Consider the following 15,908-nt stretch of genomic DNA (forward strand, 5'->3'; position numbering starts at 1 on the left):
TCGCAAATACTCTTGAATCATTTCCACTGTTACATAATAAAACTAAAATAGCGAAAAAATGAGACAAAAAAACAAAAGAGAATACAACTTAGCGCTACCGAATACACACAAACACAAACAAACACACATTTTAGCTAAAAAGTTAGATTTTTTAAATAAAACCTTTGTTGACGCATTCTCTCACTCCCATACAGGAAGAACAAAAAGAAGAAGAAAAAACCCATTCACACGCAGAAGCAAACGGAAAACTCTCTCTCACTCTTCGAGAAAGGTTAGGAAATCGGATTAAAAAAAAAACAAACAAAAAGAATCAGCGCTGCTTAAGGGCCAGAACGAACCACGAATATTTTGTTTGCTATAGGTTTTTTTGTGTATAATAAATGAATATGAGCGAGGTTATTCAAAGTGAAGAAAAGTGAAAAAAGTGGGACAAACACACGTTGTATTTGACAAGAAAAAAAATGAGCAAAACTAGCCAAATTCTATTTAGAACTTAATTTTGACAAATTTTGTAATTACAAAACAGAAAAACTGATGAAAATATATTAAAAAACGAAAAATAAAAACTGTGAGAAAACTTCTTCAAATGAAAAAGGCGAGTACGTTTCGAATAATAAACATCGATGACCAATAAATGTGGAGTTTCTTCTTTTTCGGTTTTGTTTACAACCCTGTCTGATGACCGTCTGGATTGGGACCCAATAAAAATGTGACCGAAAAATGCGATCCTAATTAGAGTCAATCAAACTGTGGTGAGCTCGTGACTTGGGTGTCTGGGGAACGACAATTCAAGAGAGATAATGATTACAAGGTAAATGACACGAGTACGGGATTTGGGAGAGTAAATTGTAGATTTTGACAAACTGTATGTTGACAAATTGTCTAGTGACAACTTTTTGATTTTGAAGTGCTTAAATCATAATAAAATAACAAATATTTTAAAATTCATATAATCATTTCGAAATATAAAGTAATTCCAAATATTACTGGTTTGAAAACGACTTATTGATTTTATTTCTCTTAAATTTGTAACACACAGTCATTCCACTTATTCCCACATACCCACAAACACTCTTGTCAATAGGATGCAAAATACAACATTTCTTTCGATCCTCTAGGTTATTATTAGCGTTAGTGAATTTTCACGATTTCGCGGACAGCGTGAAATTCGTGAAATTTCACATCTGCCCTGTGAAGTTCAAGATTTGTTTTTGATTTCTATTTAAGAAACAGAAACATTAAAAAAGAATTGTTACAAAATTTAATAAAAAAAATAAAGCTAAACGCAAATTGAAGTCAAAATTAATAAATTTGAAACTATTCAGTTTTCCTGTCATTCTAGAGCGCCGAAACGGCCTACTTTTCCCAACCAAAACTAACAGAATGGAAAAATAATACCTTTCAATACCAATGCTGAAAAGTTCTACTTTTCAGCACTGAAATGGGTGGTAAAAAGTTGAACTTTTCAGTACATGTGTTGAAAGGTAACATTTTTCAATATTATTTTGTGTTTTGGACGCTGCATTTACTTAACACGTGGTTGATTGACTCGGTAAACCTCGTTGGATAAATGTACCAGTCGTGCTGAAAAAAATCTTCGTTTTGCAACTTGTTGCATAAACTACTTTTTTGGAACCAAAATAGGGGTTTTCCAACTCTCTAAAATTGTCCAGAAAATAAAGTATGCTGTAACTATTATTTTTCATTGAAAAAAGTTCAATATATTTTTCTTATTTAGCGTTTTCAATTAAATTTGTAACTTTAAAGCTTTTTTTTTAATTTGCGTTTTGGAACCAAAGATTGGAAATACCCATAGCACTGTAATGCAAACTTTTAACTTAAAATTTTTCTCATTAATAATAATTTTGAATATTAGTGAAATTTCCATGAACAGTTCAACAAAGAGTTTTTTCGCAATATTTTTTTTCCAAAAATTTATATTAGTTTTTAAGGTGAAACCGCTGATCATTTTCGAAGAAGATTGATCATCACTAAAAATATTCTGTATTAAATTCAATTTAATGAATTTCTGCATCAAAATGAATCAGCTTGTGCCGGTTGTTGCCTTCTTGAAGCCACTGAAGGATTTTTTGATCTAAAGCAAGTTTGTTTCAAAATTTATATAATTGTGTGGTACAATCATTGACGTCCTAGTTGGCAATCATTGATTAATGACGATTTCCATAACTTTACAAGGAATGTGATAATCGTTACTAAAAGGAATCAGCATTCTAAACAACTTGTTGAAGGAATTTTGTCAAAATATTGAAAGCGACGCAAAATTTATATCTTAAGATTTGAAGGAAAAATCATGACAATGATGGAAGTCTTCACGTAAATGTTCTAACTAAATCCGAGTAATAACGATTTGACTACCATTAGATTTTAAAGGCAGAAAGTTTGAATGAAAATTCTAAAAAATATAATTATCAAACTATTCTATAGTGCAGATAACAATTCATTGGTTTCAGCGGTTGTAGTAATTGCTCATGCAGTTGTGTTGTTCTAAATATATTAACCCTCTACAACTCAACCCCGCCTTTAGACGGGCTTCAATTTAAAAAATCACCAAAAATCCATTTTCAACCAATTTTTGATTTTTATAAAGCATTGGAAAGAAGAACTCTTGAAATTTTAGAAAATTTATGAGTTGGAAGTTTTATGTGACTTTGCCAATGTTTTGCCTTCCTCACCTCACTGAGGCAAGGCTATAAAATCACTCAAAAATTGAACTTTTTAAATAAGCCTCCCAGATATACCTTTACGTATACATATCGACTCAGAATCAAATTCTGAGCAAATGTCTGTGCGTGTGGATGGACGTAGAATTTTTTTTCTCACTCACTTTTCTCGGAACTGGCTCAACCGATTTTGTCCGGATCTATGTTTTTGGATTTGCCTTCAGGTTCTTTAAGTCTTTTTTTAAATTTCATCCGGCTTGGTGCAGTACTTTAAAAGATATGTTCGAAAAACTGTTTTGGTTGATACTAAAAAGGGTCATTATTTACATAATTTGAAAGCTCCGGCGGATAGCTGTCGGAACTTTACGCTCAGTGCACGCACACAAACACTGCAGTGCTTTCAAATGGTTCATTAAATTTATCATACCTAGATGGCAGCACTCAGATGTATAGTGTCTTTACTAAGTAAGCGTAAGCCAAAGCTTTCGTAGTGTGTGGTTGCAAGGCTTTTAGGAGGAAGGCAGCAACCACCTTCCGGTGGATTAAGTAACGTTTTTTTTTTAAATGACATTTTTTCATCGATCAACTTTGGCTGTGTTACCTTCCTCACTGAGGTAAGGCTAAAATCCTGCTCTAAAATTAACTTTTCACAGAAATCTCGTAGACCCACCTTCATGTATATCTATCGACTCAGAATCGAAAACTGAACAAATGTCTGTGTGTGTTTGTGTGTGTGTGTATGTGACCGAAATTCTCAATTAGTTTTCTCAGCACTGGCTGAACCGATTTTGGTAAAACCAGTTGCACTCGATTTGGTTTAAGCCTTAAGGTCCAATACGTAACTATTGATTTGTAAAAAGTTTCGATATGTAGTTTAAAAGTTATGTATAAAAATGTGTTTTTGTATTTATCCGGATGTCGGATAAGTGACCGGAAATCGATTCAAATATTATCATGTTATACATCGTTGGTTAGGTAATCGCAAGACCTTTCCAACGAGTCCAAAACATCAAAGATCTGGCAACCCTGTCTCGAGTTATGGCCACTTAAGTGATATTTGTGTACTTTTTTTAGCGGATTTAAAGAAAAACTAGATGAAATTTCTGTCCAAATCCATCGAATCACCAATAGTTGCTTAAGAGTGAGGAAAGCACCAACCACTTAGGTGGATTAAGTTTGTTTATTAAATTAACATTGCCTTTATTTTAATTAAAAAGAAGTAGGGGAAATTCTCGTATGTTTGGCAGGTCAAGCACTCGCTCCTAATTCCATCCAATTTGCTGATTTTCACTATTTAAACAACTAATTTTGCAAAACTTTTGATAGAAACATGCTTGCTCACTTCTTATTGAGCTATTTATCACTCGATTTCAGTTGAAAACGCTTTTAATTAGCTTTATTTGAATGTCAAAGTTCTGACCTGCCAACATTAGAGGCACGCTGGAATTAGATGCTGTTCCCCTATGCAGAAATATTTAAAGTTTCCCAGACTTTGCCTCTAAGCATTTTTTTCACAATTTAAATGATAATGGTGCCATTTTAAAGCAGAAATTATGAAAAACAAATCAAAAAATGAAAAAGTAACTGTACAAACATTAAAAAATTTGATAGGTAAAATGTAATGATAGGAGGAGGTAGAATATGCAAAATACTACCAAAAACACCAAATTAAAATACTTATAATGAAACAAGAAAAACATAAAACAAGTGATGTAAAGTTTTTCGTAGAACAAAAGTTGCTCAAAATGACCTTCTGAAAACGGGAAAAATATTTTGTTTTGAAAAAAAAAAAATATAAGCAGTGAAGGGTTGAAAAAACATTTTGAACTTGGGCCAATCTTGCACTTTATTACATCATTAAAGGTTTTTATGAATTTGGAAAGAAAAAAAAAACTATATTTCAACGAACTTTCTGAATATTATTTATTTACCTAATAATTTTGAATAATAAGGGAATTTGAAAAAAAAAAATTAAATTTCAAAAAAATAGTTTGATTAAAGATTAAGAGTTAAATTTAATGTTATGACATTTTTTTAAATAAATTGAAATTTTGTTAGATAGGTTGACTACACGGAGAAAAAAGAGTTCCCAAAATCGTGAACAAGCGTTTAGAAAATGGGAATCACGAACAAAGTGTTCAAATCCCATGGTACGTTTCTGGAAATCGTACCATGGGATTTGAATACTTTGTTCGTGGTTCTCATTTTCATGAACGCTTGTTCACGATTTTGGGAATTCTTTTTTCTCCGTGTAGACACTCAATTTGCACAACCTAATCTAGTTTAAAAATAATAATTCTGGTAAGGCGTCATCCAAAAAGAACGTCATGCTCTTCGGGGTTGGGGGTCTATTTAAGATTTTGGATTCTAACAAAAAATTCAAGTCATACAAATTTATTAATAAATAGGTGATAAAAAAACGTGTGTTTTTTAATGTAATATGTTTCTTTTTGTTTTAAAGAACAAAAAAATGAGTTTATTAAAAGTATTGATAAAGATTTTTCACGCATTTTTTAAAATCAAGATTAAAAAAACATAAATAGAAAAAAATAAAATAATAAAAAATTTAAAACAAAACATATTTTTCAAAATAATGCAAAGATTACAATACCTACCAATGCAGAGATTAATTTTATTTATTTATTTTTAATTTTTTGTTGTTGTTATAAAGTTTGTTTTTAATAATTTGCATAATTGCATTAAATATTTGCGATGATAAAGACCTGCAAAAAAAATGAGAAAAAATAGTTTTTTCTCATTATTTCTCATTAGCCTTAATGTTTAAACTGTCGACAAATGGCTTGATATTTCAGGTAAAAAAAAAAAAACTTATTAAATGTTCCAGTTGCTCGAATGTATATATTTTCACAAATGTGCATAACGATTCAACACAGTATTTTAACTTCGTATTCACAAAAACTACGATAGCTCGTAAAGTAAGTGAGTTTAAAAAATGTTATTATTGCAAAAATCGTGACGGAAATTAATTCAGCCACGAAACTCTTGTCCAAAAATCGACAAAATAGATTTTTTTTGATCGTGCTTTTTTTCAATTGTCTGTATAAATCGGGAATTGGCTTGAGTGTTTGTTATTTGAATCAAGATTTTTTTTTAAGTAAGGAAATCGTTTTTGCACTTTTTATTCAAATGTTTTTAAAATGCTAAAAAAATCTGACATTACGACAATAAGTGATGTAATTTTTCCTTTTTTGAATTGTGTTGGTATTAATTTTTAGAAAGATTTCTGGAATACACAACACACCTTTTACTTTTGCAAGTACAGAGAAACCTCTTTTTACGCGGTCTGTTTTAAATTTAATTTGAGAAAATAAAAGAAAACTAAAATTTTAGAGAACTTTTTTTTTTGAGTTGATAAGTTTATATATTTCAATTTTATTTTTCATTTCAGTCATTTCATAAATTACCATTTCAAATTTTTTGATTTTAAAACGTGAAAATAAAATTGGGGAATTCATCCCAAAGAACTCCCAAATGAAAATCCTCTCTATGTCTGGTGTTGAACTTCAAAAAAAAAAATGCTTCTAAAACAATCAATAATCCGCTCTTGACCGCCGACAAACAAATCCGCTGACATTATTCGACCGTTCCGCCTGTCTCGCTTGACCAATAAAACATAAGGGAAAACCCCCTCACCAGCTCTGTGGTCACTTCCTATCCTTGAACTTTTCCGCCAAAGCCAAATCATGCCACGCCAACATTCGGAGAGTGAATTACTACTCTTTGGGGGAAACCTTGGCCATTGCTTTGAGGGGAAAATCGTATATGCAAAACATTGCCCTCGAATTATGCACGACAATAAAGAACAAACGTTTTCCTTTTTTAGCTCGCGACATTTATTGGTTATGCGAAAAAACTTTGCCCAAATGGTGTCGTAACTTTGGTGACATTTGGGGTTTTCCAGGTTCATAAATGTCACAGAACTTTTGAATTACCTAGCTGGATGATTTCTTTACGATTATTTGTCATAGTTGGTTAGTTATTTATGTATGTCAAATTTTACTTCAAATCTGTTCCCCCCAAAAAAGAATCTCAGAGGGGGCACCCGGGTTTGAACCGGGGACCTCTCGATCTGCAGTCGAATGCTCTACCACTGAGCTATACCCCCCTGGTTGAATACAATTTAGAACACATCGCAGCAAACGCTTCGCGGGTTATTTTTAACCACCGTGGCAAGAATGAAATCAAAACATCGCTCTTTGCTGCAGTTGTTGCTTTGATTCGCGATGCGTTGTCTTTTGATGATGTCATCCGGCTGAGCTGTAGAGTTGGCGGCAAGTTGGAGGCGTCCAGGCTTAGGTTAATCGCTGGTATTTGCGGAATTTGATTGAGTGTGAATTAATTGAGCAACTAAACGGTTCATAGTTTGCTAAACGATTTCATTGGGGTGATTTGTTAATTTATGAACACATTAAATTTTATTGTTTTACTTTGAATTCAAAAAAAAATTACAAATGAAAAATATTTCAATCAACTTGTTTAGTAATTCACAAATTACCCTCTAGATTTCCAAGAACCACGTGCCGTTGGTAAGAGGTCAACAGTCACTGTCTAGTGTGTACTGGTTCGCTGGCCACTACGGCCCGGTTACTTACAAATTCTATGAATGAAAAAGAAGGTCGACTTTCTTAAATGTCAAAGAGCCGGCCGGTAAACTACAATTCCAGGTAGGGCTAGTATCGATTGACAAGCAAACATTGATTGGCCCATTGTGGGCATGTTGAGGAAGGCAGACGGATTTTTCTAGAAGGCGTTACATGTTAGAGAAAAATAAAGGTAAATGCATCTATTGTTGGAAGAACTAAGATATTTAAAATCGTGTTTTTCAGGTTTCATGAATTTCAAATGTTTATATATGTTTAAACTGACTCTGTTTGATTTTTTTACGTCCATTTTGAAGTTGAATGTGTTTATTTTTTCCGCTGTCATATTTTTGGAATTTATTTTTTTTTTAAAACGTTCGATTACAATTTTTAAACCGGAGTTCCTGTACAAATATAATGGTGGTAGCGGTTGAGGTAGTGTCAGTGGAATATCAAAATCCAGAATTCAACTTCTTGTGGCTTGATGCTCTTCATGGGGGTGACGATTACACGAATAAGAAGGCAGGATAAGCAACAGCTGGAGCACTTCTTTACTGTAGTCCTGTTCAAGTCCAGAAGTCTTAGAAGAATTACGATTCAAGTATCATTTGATGATAAGTCCAAACCCTGCTGGAGCTGTTGAATCTTGACTTGGTGAGATCTATCCATTTTATCTATCATTATTTGAAAGATGATTTTATTCCCTTATTTTATATAATATTCTATTGATCAAATAATATATCCATATTATCCCATTTCCACCTTCCCTTAATCCTATCCACATTTCCTCCCCCACCCCTCCCCCCCTGCCCCTAAATATTATTATCTACCAAATTTACACTTAAACACCACACCACAACTGTTTCGGAGCGTTTGGTACGGTATGTCCACGCATCCTTCCTCCCCTGATGATTCTATGAAATGTGATCCGTTCACAGAATCTGTCTCTGCGGTTAATGCAACGCAGTAGGCCTGGCCGCTTTAATTTTTGCTATACATTTTCGGGGTAACTCGGATGTACTGTAATCATTAATATTGACAAGAAAGGACTTGAGGCGTAATCTTACTACAAGTTCTTCCAGGATGCTTTCTTCGGACTGGCTGCGCTTGTGTTCGATTAGATTAGATTAGATTAGATTACGTCCATTTTGAAGTTGAGTGTGTTTATTCAAAATATTGACCAAAAACCCATAGAAGTGTTCGAAAAGATGTTTTTTGAATAACTTATTTACTCTGTCTCATCGAAATTAATTGTGTCCAAAAGAGGTTGTATAACTGTGCTACTTGCTTCACAAGTGCTTTTCAGAACATCTTCTTTTAATATTTAATGCTTCAATCATAACTTTTCTCGGGTATTATTTCGGCATACTTTTTTTTCTCCAAAAATCTGGAAAGTTCTTTAAACCGTGGTTACGTTTGAAATATTTAGTTGTCGATTTTTTAACAGCTATATTACAATGTTGTTTTCTGTACAGCTTAAAGCACATTAAAATCTTTATGCTGGATGTTAATTGGCAATCAAGCATTGAATTGTTTACTAGGGTGGCTCGACATGATCGATTTTACCGAACAGGCATTTTCCGGACCCATTTGGGCCCCCAAACAACCCCCCAAAATTTGGAAGCGATTGGATTTGACCCGGCTTTCCGCAAAGCGATTCAAATTTGTATGGGAAAACCATCTTTTTTACATTTTGATTTTTATAATTTTAATTTTTCACTCAATTTAAAATCTAACACCGTAAAAGTATAGTCCTGAATGTCCTCTAAAACTTTCCCGAAGAAAGTATGGTCCTATCTTGCATCTGGAAAATGATACAGAGTTTTTAAAAGAGGCATTTCAGAATAAGTGCTGAAAATTATATTTCTTGCCAACACTGCCAGTACTTCGGTGGATATTTCGAAATTTTATTTTTTTAACGTAATAAGGAAGCAACCTAGCAAAATGGTGTCTTAGGAAAAGTTGTTGTATATGAATGTGGCTTTTATTTAAAATTGTTGACATGCAGGGTGACACACCTACAGGGTGTCAATCAAGCCCTAACTTCTACTGTTGACCTTTTAAAGCGTTGGTGTCTTAGGAAAAGTTGTTAAGCTACTTATTCCAAGAAATTTTGACAAGGTTGGAAGACAGGGTGGCACATCTACAGGGTGTCAACCCATTTCTAGCTTCTATTTAAGACCTTTTTGATCACTGTAAATGGTACAAGTCACAAATTAGGCCTGTCTCGCAAAGGGAGGCTTGGAACGGTAACTTCAACTCAATGGTTCTCGGGCATAACTCAACCAATCAAGATGATTCTTCTTTCCAGTGATTTGTTAGGATGTCTAGATAATTCTAGAACTTTGCAGAACTTAATATGATCAAATCTGTAATTTTTGTGATCAAAAACATCGTTCCAACTTGTTTTTTAACGTGTAAAAAAATCGCCAAAAAATCCGCGGCAGTGGTTTTAAAAAAGGTGGAACGATGTTTTCGGTCGCAGAAATTACAGATTTGTTGAAATCAAGTTCTGCAAAATTTTAGGATCATCTGGACATTCTTACAAATAACTGGAAACAAGAAGTGTTCAAAAATGAGAAACTTGGCCGAAGAAACCAAATCAATAAAAACAAATCTTGAAAAATTACAGATTTTTTTAATATTTACGTACCATTTCTGTATAAACAGCTGCAAAAATTGTATGGGTGAACCAATAACACAGAAGGCCTCCTCCAAAATGGTCAAAATCGGCCGATTTTGTAGCGATTGCTCCAATGTCCTGAACAGTTTTACAGAATAAATTCCATTATTCAGCTTCCTTTCATTTTATGGAGCAATTTACAGAAAAAAAAACAAGTCCCCTTTTCCCCAGGAAATTTCATGTGAAAAACTGACTTTTTTACGAATTTTTGTTCAGCCTCCTTTTGCGTGGCAGGCCTAATTTGCGACTTGTACCCTTTTGCAGTGATCAAAAATGTCTTAAATAGAAGCTAGAAATGGGTTGACACCCTGTAGATGTGCCACCCTGTCTTCCAACCTTGTCAAAATTTCTTGGAATAAGTAGCTTAACAACTTTTCCTAAGACACCAACGCTTTAAAAGGTCAACAGTAGAAGTTAGGGCTTGATTGACACCCTGTAGGTGTGTCACCCTGCATGTCAACAATTTTAAATAAAAGCCACATTCATATACAACAACTTTTCCTAAGACACCATTTTGCTAGGTTGCTTCCTTATTACGTTAAAAAATAAAATTTCGAAATATCCACCGAAGTACTGGCAGTGTTGGCAAGAAATATAATTTTCAGCACTTATTCTGAAATGCCTCTTTTAAAAACTCTGTATCATTTTCCAGAAGCAAGATAGGACCATACTTTCTTCGGGAATGTTTTAGAGGACATTCAGGAGTCCTGAATCAGGACTATACCGTAAACTGGGGTGACTTTGATAGCCCGGGGTGACATTGATAGAAATTTGATTTGGCCACTATTTTTGATACATCCAATGTAACAGTCACATTTTTGCATATATGTTCGATAATAAGCTTTCCCTTAATGCTTACCTACTCAAAATTCTCAAAAATGTTTGAATATTAATTTGACGGGCATTTGAAAAACCTATCAAAGTCACCCCGGGCTATCAAATTCACCCCAGTTTACGGTACTTCTACGGTGTTAGTTTTTAAATTGAGTGAAAAATGAAAATTATAAAAATCAAAATGTAAAATAAAGGGGTTTCCCATACATATTTCCATACAAATTTGAATCGCTTTGCGGGAAGCCGGGTCAAATCCGATCGCTCCCAAATTTTGGGGGCCCAAATGGGACCGGAAAATGCCTGTTCTGATTAAATCAGTCCATTTTCAAATTTTCCCATACAACTTCAAGCCACCCTATTGTTTATTCGTATCGACACGATCACTATCGAGTTATTTACTGAGAAATATGTTTTGTGTATTTAGCATAAAACAAGAACCTAATTTGTGTACTTAGTTTTTGTTAAGACATTTTTTAATATGAGGATATGCTGTAAGTGAAAAATACAGTTTTTTGAACTTTTTTGGCAAAATACGTACTAAACTTCATTGGATTTTAAATTGCAAAACAATTTTTTACGATGGTTTTGTTAGGCTGGTACAAATATTTTTAAAAGTTTTTGTCACCCCCCCCCCCCCCCCTTCAAAATTGGCCCGAAAAATCAGGGGGCAAAAAAAATATTTTTACAATAAACTTCAAAATTTCAATGAAAATTCAAGTGCAACCAGCTGAAATGAAATTAAAATACATTATTCTGCGTTTAAAATCATTTTTAGCATGTTTTTCGATGCAAAATAATTTTTTTCGATACAATTTTTGTTTTTGTCAGAATTTAGATTTTTTGAAAACTAATGATTGCAAAACAACTGAACTAGTGTAAAATGCATTTTAAAACACTTTTTTCATTTAAATGTGAAGACTATGGCTTGTTATTTAAATTTTTATATTTTTATATGTTTTGCCCCCCCCCCCTTTACCTCTGCCAGGGCCGAGGGACAAAAACTTTTTTAAATATTTGCATCGGCCTTATGAGAATTAAATCATCCATCAAAATTAATTTAAATTTTTGCCATATTAATAGTAATTTATGATTAGGATTTATAAATGGGTCATTCCAGGTCAACTGAGTACTCTTTTGGACTCAACCTTCACAAATTTGGACCAAATTTGGAGGGTTAAAATTTTATTTTTATTAAATTCCTTGGACAATTTTCTATAAAATGCAACCTGTAAAAAGTTTTTTGCTCAAATAGTTGCAAAGTTATGGATAAACAAAAAAAAATTTTTTAGAAAATCGACAAAAAAGTGGGCGGTGCCAAAAATAAAGGGATGGTCCAAACAGCTCCACACTTGGAATTTCTAATAGCTATCAAAAGTTAAACGTCTCCTCTAAGTTTGGTCCAAATTGGTGAAGGTCGAGCCCGAAAGTGTACTCAGTTGACCTGGAATGACCCATTTTGGAAAAATGTATTCTGAGATACGATAAACCTATTGCAATTATTTTTCCAAATTTATTTCAAGTTAAACTGTACATTTATAATGCTGAAATTTTTGATTCATACCTTTTAAAAATTTAGGAAAAAGTCAAAAAAAAAATTCAATTTTTCCCGACAAAGTGAATTGCAAGTTATATTCAGAAATCCATTACTTTTTTCATAAAACACTAAATTCCTTAAAATCACATTTATGGCTCAAAGTTGCCTCTCTGAAAAAAAAAGATATTGAAAAATAAATAAATATTTTGCTAACAAGTATTTTGGAAGGGATACAGTTTTTTCCAAATCAAAAATATAAAATAAAAAAAAAAAAACTTAATTTAGGACGATTTATTAAAGATTTGATTTGCTTTCGATTTGATTGGAATAATCAAAAAACTTTAATAAATATCTATATTTTGAGTCTACTTTAAATTCGTTTAAATTTTTTTTAACAATTTTAATTAATGAAAATTAATATTAACTTTATAATTATTTTTTTAATAATATCCATAAAATATAAAATAAACATTTTTTTTAATTTATTAGGCAATCAAACATACAAATTTTACTAAAACTGGGTCGTAGAATTCAAATTTAATGTTAAAAACACGAAAAAAAAGTAAAACCTTTTTTTTGTTCGTGATTCGGCTATTCGAAGTCCCATTGTTACTTAGATTTCTTTACCGAATTCGGTAGTTGAAAAATCGGTATCCATCTGTCAAAATGAACAAAGTTTATCGAAAATCGGTAAAACGATAATGAACTTTGTTACCGATTTTCGGTAAAATTTAACCAAATTCGGCAGTTTTCAGTTTACCCAAATGATCGGCAGTTGAAAATTCGATAAAATTTCGTGATTGGGTAAACTACGCTTAAGTGATTACATTTTTTTATCTATGGTGGCGGCCAAAATGGCATTGTTGAAATATTGAAAAATGCAAAAATGAAATTGAGAATTTGATGCTAAAAACAAAAAAAAAAATCCAAATCAATATTTTTCTGTCGAATAATCGAACTTCGGATATTCGAGGCTTTGGGTAATCGAGTGTGGACTGTATAAGAGAATATCTTCCATAGGCAAAATACAATCCTGTTTCCGCCCGGGATCGAACCGGGGGCCTTCCGCGTGTTAGGCGGATGTGATAACCACTACACCACGGAAACACATGAAGATTGTTCATCGATCGAATCAAGAAGATTTTTAATAGTACACTTAAAAATAATTATACTCATCACATATCACATACTAATTAGACCCGCCTTCAATAAAACTATGTTAATTAACTGCTGTTCAATTAAAACAAGGTGCCGCCAGTCGTGTCTGCCAGTTTGGTGCCACCAGTTAATTATTACTCGTTGTGTAACTCGGAGAACATTTCACCTCAGGCATTGACGTGACTTTGCGAAAAGCAAAAAAGAAGCTGAATCGTTTCACCTGAATTTCCCTGCGGCATTAGCCCTTTCCATCCCTCACTCAACTCAGAAGCAAAAAAACAACAACTCATTCAGCACCCTTCACCCTGTGCACGACATTAGCATGACTTGTTTCTTAGTAGATGTCGTCTCCCAGGTTTTTGCCCCCTTTTTGCAGTAAATATCGCTCACCCCACTTTTGTCACCCCCGATCGACCAACACTGGCGATGCTCATTAGAGAGTGAACGTGAGAGTGGCTTTTCGCGCGACCACGTGAACGCGTTCATCCGTGCAAAATTCCCGTGCACGAACGCGCGCGCGAAAACGGCTAAATTGGCATGCTCTCGCGAATTTTGCCTTTGAGCGCTGCTCTTTTCGCCGCCGCTCTGGATGAATACACTCGGCGGGTTTTGTACTGACGAGAGAGGAGTAAGTTTTTGTTTTGTTTTGGAATTGTAGTACATAATATACAATGTAGCAGGTTGAAGTGGAAATTGTAGTTTCCGGCGAGTTGCTACTAATGAGGACAGTGTTGCCAAATGAAGATTGAAAGACATCGCGCTACTTTTATATTGTTTTTAATGATAAAAATGCAATTTAGCATTGGCAAGGGAACTATACCCTTTCTCAGCCTGTTTTTATTATCGGCCTATCAGCAGTTTGATCGTGAATTACAGCTTTCATAAAGGGTTTTTAATTGTTCCAAAGTTATAAATAGCTCGAATAAAAGTGAGCAAGCAACTCTCCATTGTTGAAACATCTGAAAATGTTGATTTAATAGCGGAAAACGGAAAAGTGATGAGAATTGGTCGAAAGGCTTAGAGTGATTTAAATGGGTATATTTCCCCTATCTGCAACAAAGTTTTGTGCTATAATTATTAGGAATTCAAAAATGGTACAAGGATAAACCTCAACTTTTATCTCAAACAGTTGAATCCTCAAAATACTTTCGAAAGAAATATGATAAAAATTATATAATATAGAGCTAGCAATTCCGCGTAATCCGTGAACTCCATAGTAACAGTTCAATAGGACGAATCTGCGTTTGTAAACAAGCAGTCTATCCCCTCTTACTTGACGTGAACTGTCACTTGGGCAAAAGGGATAGACTGCTTGTTTACAAACTTTGCTCTTTATCGTAAACATCAATAAATTCTGCAGAACGCCAATAAATTCGAAATACAGTCCAGACTCGATTATCCGAAGGTCTTGGACAAATTTCACTTCAGATAATCGAATCAAGAAAAAAAAAGTTTTTCTTTGTCCTATTTTTGAATTTCGAGCTTAAGTATGGTCTTTAAACTACTCTAAAATGTTCAAGAATTTTGAAATCCAAGATGGCGGCCAAAATAGCGGTGCTGAAACATTGAAAAAAAATAATACATTTTTGAATTTAAAAGGCAATCAAGTATTTTAATTTGATTGAAATGGGGTCACAGAACACAAATTTGGTGAGAAAAAAAAAGAAAAAATGCCCATGATTTGATTATCCGAAGTTCCATACAAACCTTCGGATAATCGAGTGTGGACTGTAATCTATTGTAAAATTGCTCCTAAGTGTATTACAACTATGATTTTGAATTCAAACACTCCACAAGATTTTTATTTGGCGTTTGCGTATCAGTGGTAAGAAATGCATGGCCAATTTTGAACTCATTTCTGAAAACGATGAACGGATTTCATTAAACGTGAGAGGAATTAGATAAAAAAAAAAACATTTTGAGTATGAATAAACTATATTATTCAACTTGGATTAAAATACAATTTGATAAGTTGATCAAATGTTTTATCAAATGTTTTCGAATTATCAAAATTAAATGTTAAAATACTGACATAATAAATGGAGTTTACCTAAGTTCTGGAGTTTTTTTTGAAAAGGTCCTATAAGGCTGGTACAAATATTTTTAAAAGTTTTTGTCACCCCCCCTTCAAAATTGGCCCAAAAAATCAGGGGGCAAAAAAATATTTTAACAATAAACTTCAAAATTTCAATGAAAATTCAAGTGCAACCAGCTGAAATCAAATTAAAATACATTCTTCTGCGTTTAAAATCATTTTTAGCATGCTTGGGTTTATTAAAAAATCTTAAGATTTTTTGAAAATTTTCGATGCAAAATCTTTTTTTTCGATACAATTTTTGTTTTTGTCAGATCTTAGATTTTTTGAAAACTAATGATTGCAAAACAACTGAACTAGTGTAAAATGCATTTTAAAACTC

The 15,908-nt window shown here is 33.2% G+C and overlaps 2 non-coding genes across 2 annotated transcripts; both read right to left on the bottom strand.

Moving 5' to 3' along the window:
• Positions 1-6,735: 6,735 nt before the first annotated feature.
• Trnac-gca (transfer RNA cysteine (anticodon GCA)) lies at positions 6,736-6,807 on the bottom strand. The gene has a single exon. It is a non-coding gene; the product is annotated as a tRNA-Cys (tRNA).
• A 6,560-nt stretch (positions 6,808-13,367) lies between these two features.
• Trnav-aac (transfer RNA valine (anticodon AAC)) lies at positions 13,368-13,440 on the bottom strand. Its single transcript has one exon. It is a non-coding gene; the product is annotated as a tRNA-Val (tRNA).
• Between the last annotated feature and the right edge of the window lie 2,468 nt (positions 13,441-15,908).

The sequence above is a fragment of the Culex pipiens genome, chromosome 2 (genome assembly GCF_016801865.2).
Source record: "Culex pipiens pallens isolate TS chromosome 2, TS_CPP_V2, whole genome shotgun sequence".
NCBI classification, from domain to species: domain Eukaryota; kingdom Metazoa; phylum Arthropoda; class Insecta; order Diptera; family Culicidae; genus Culex; species Culex pipiens.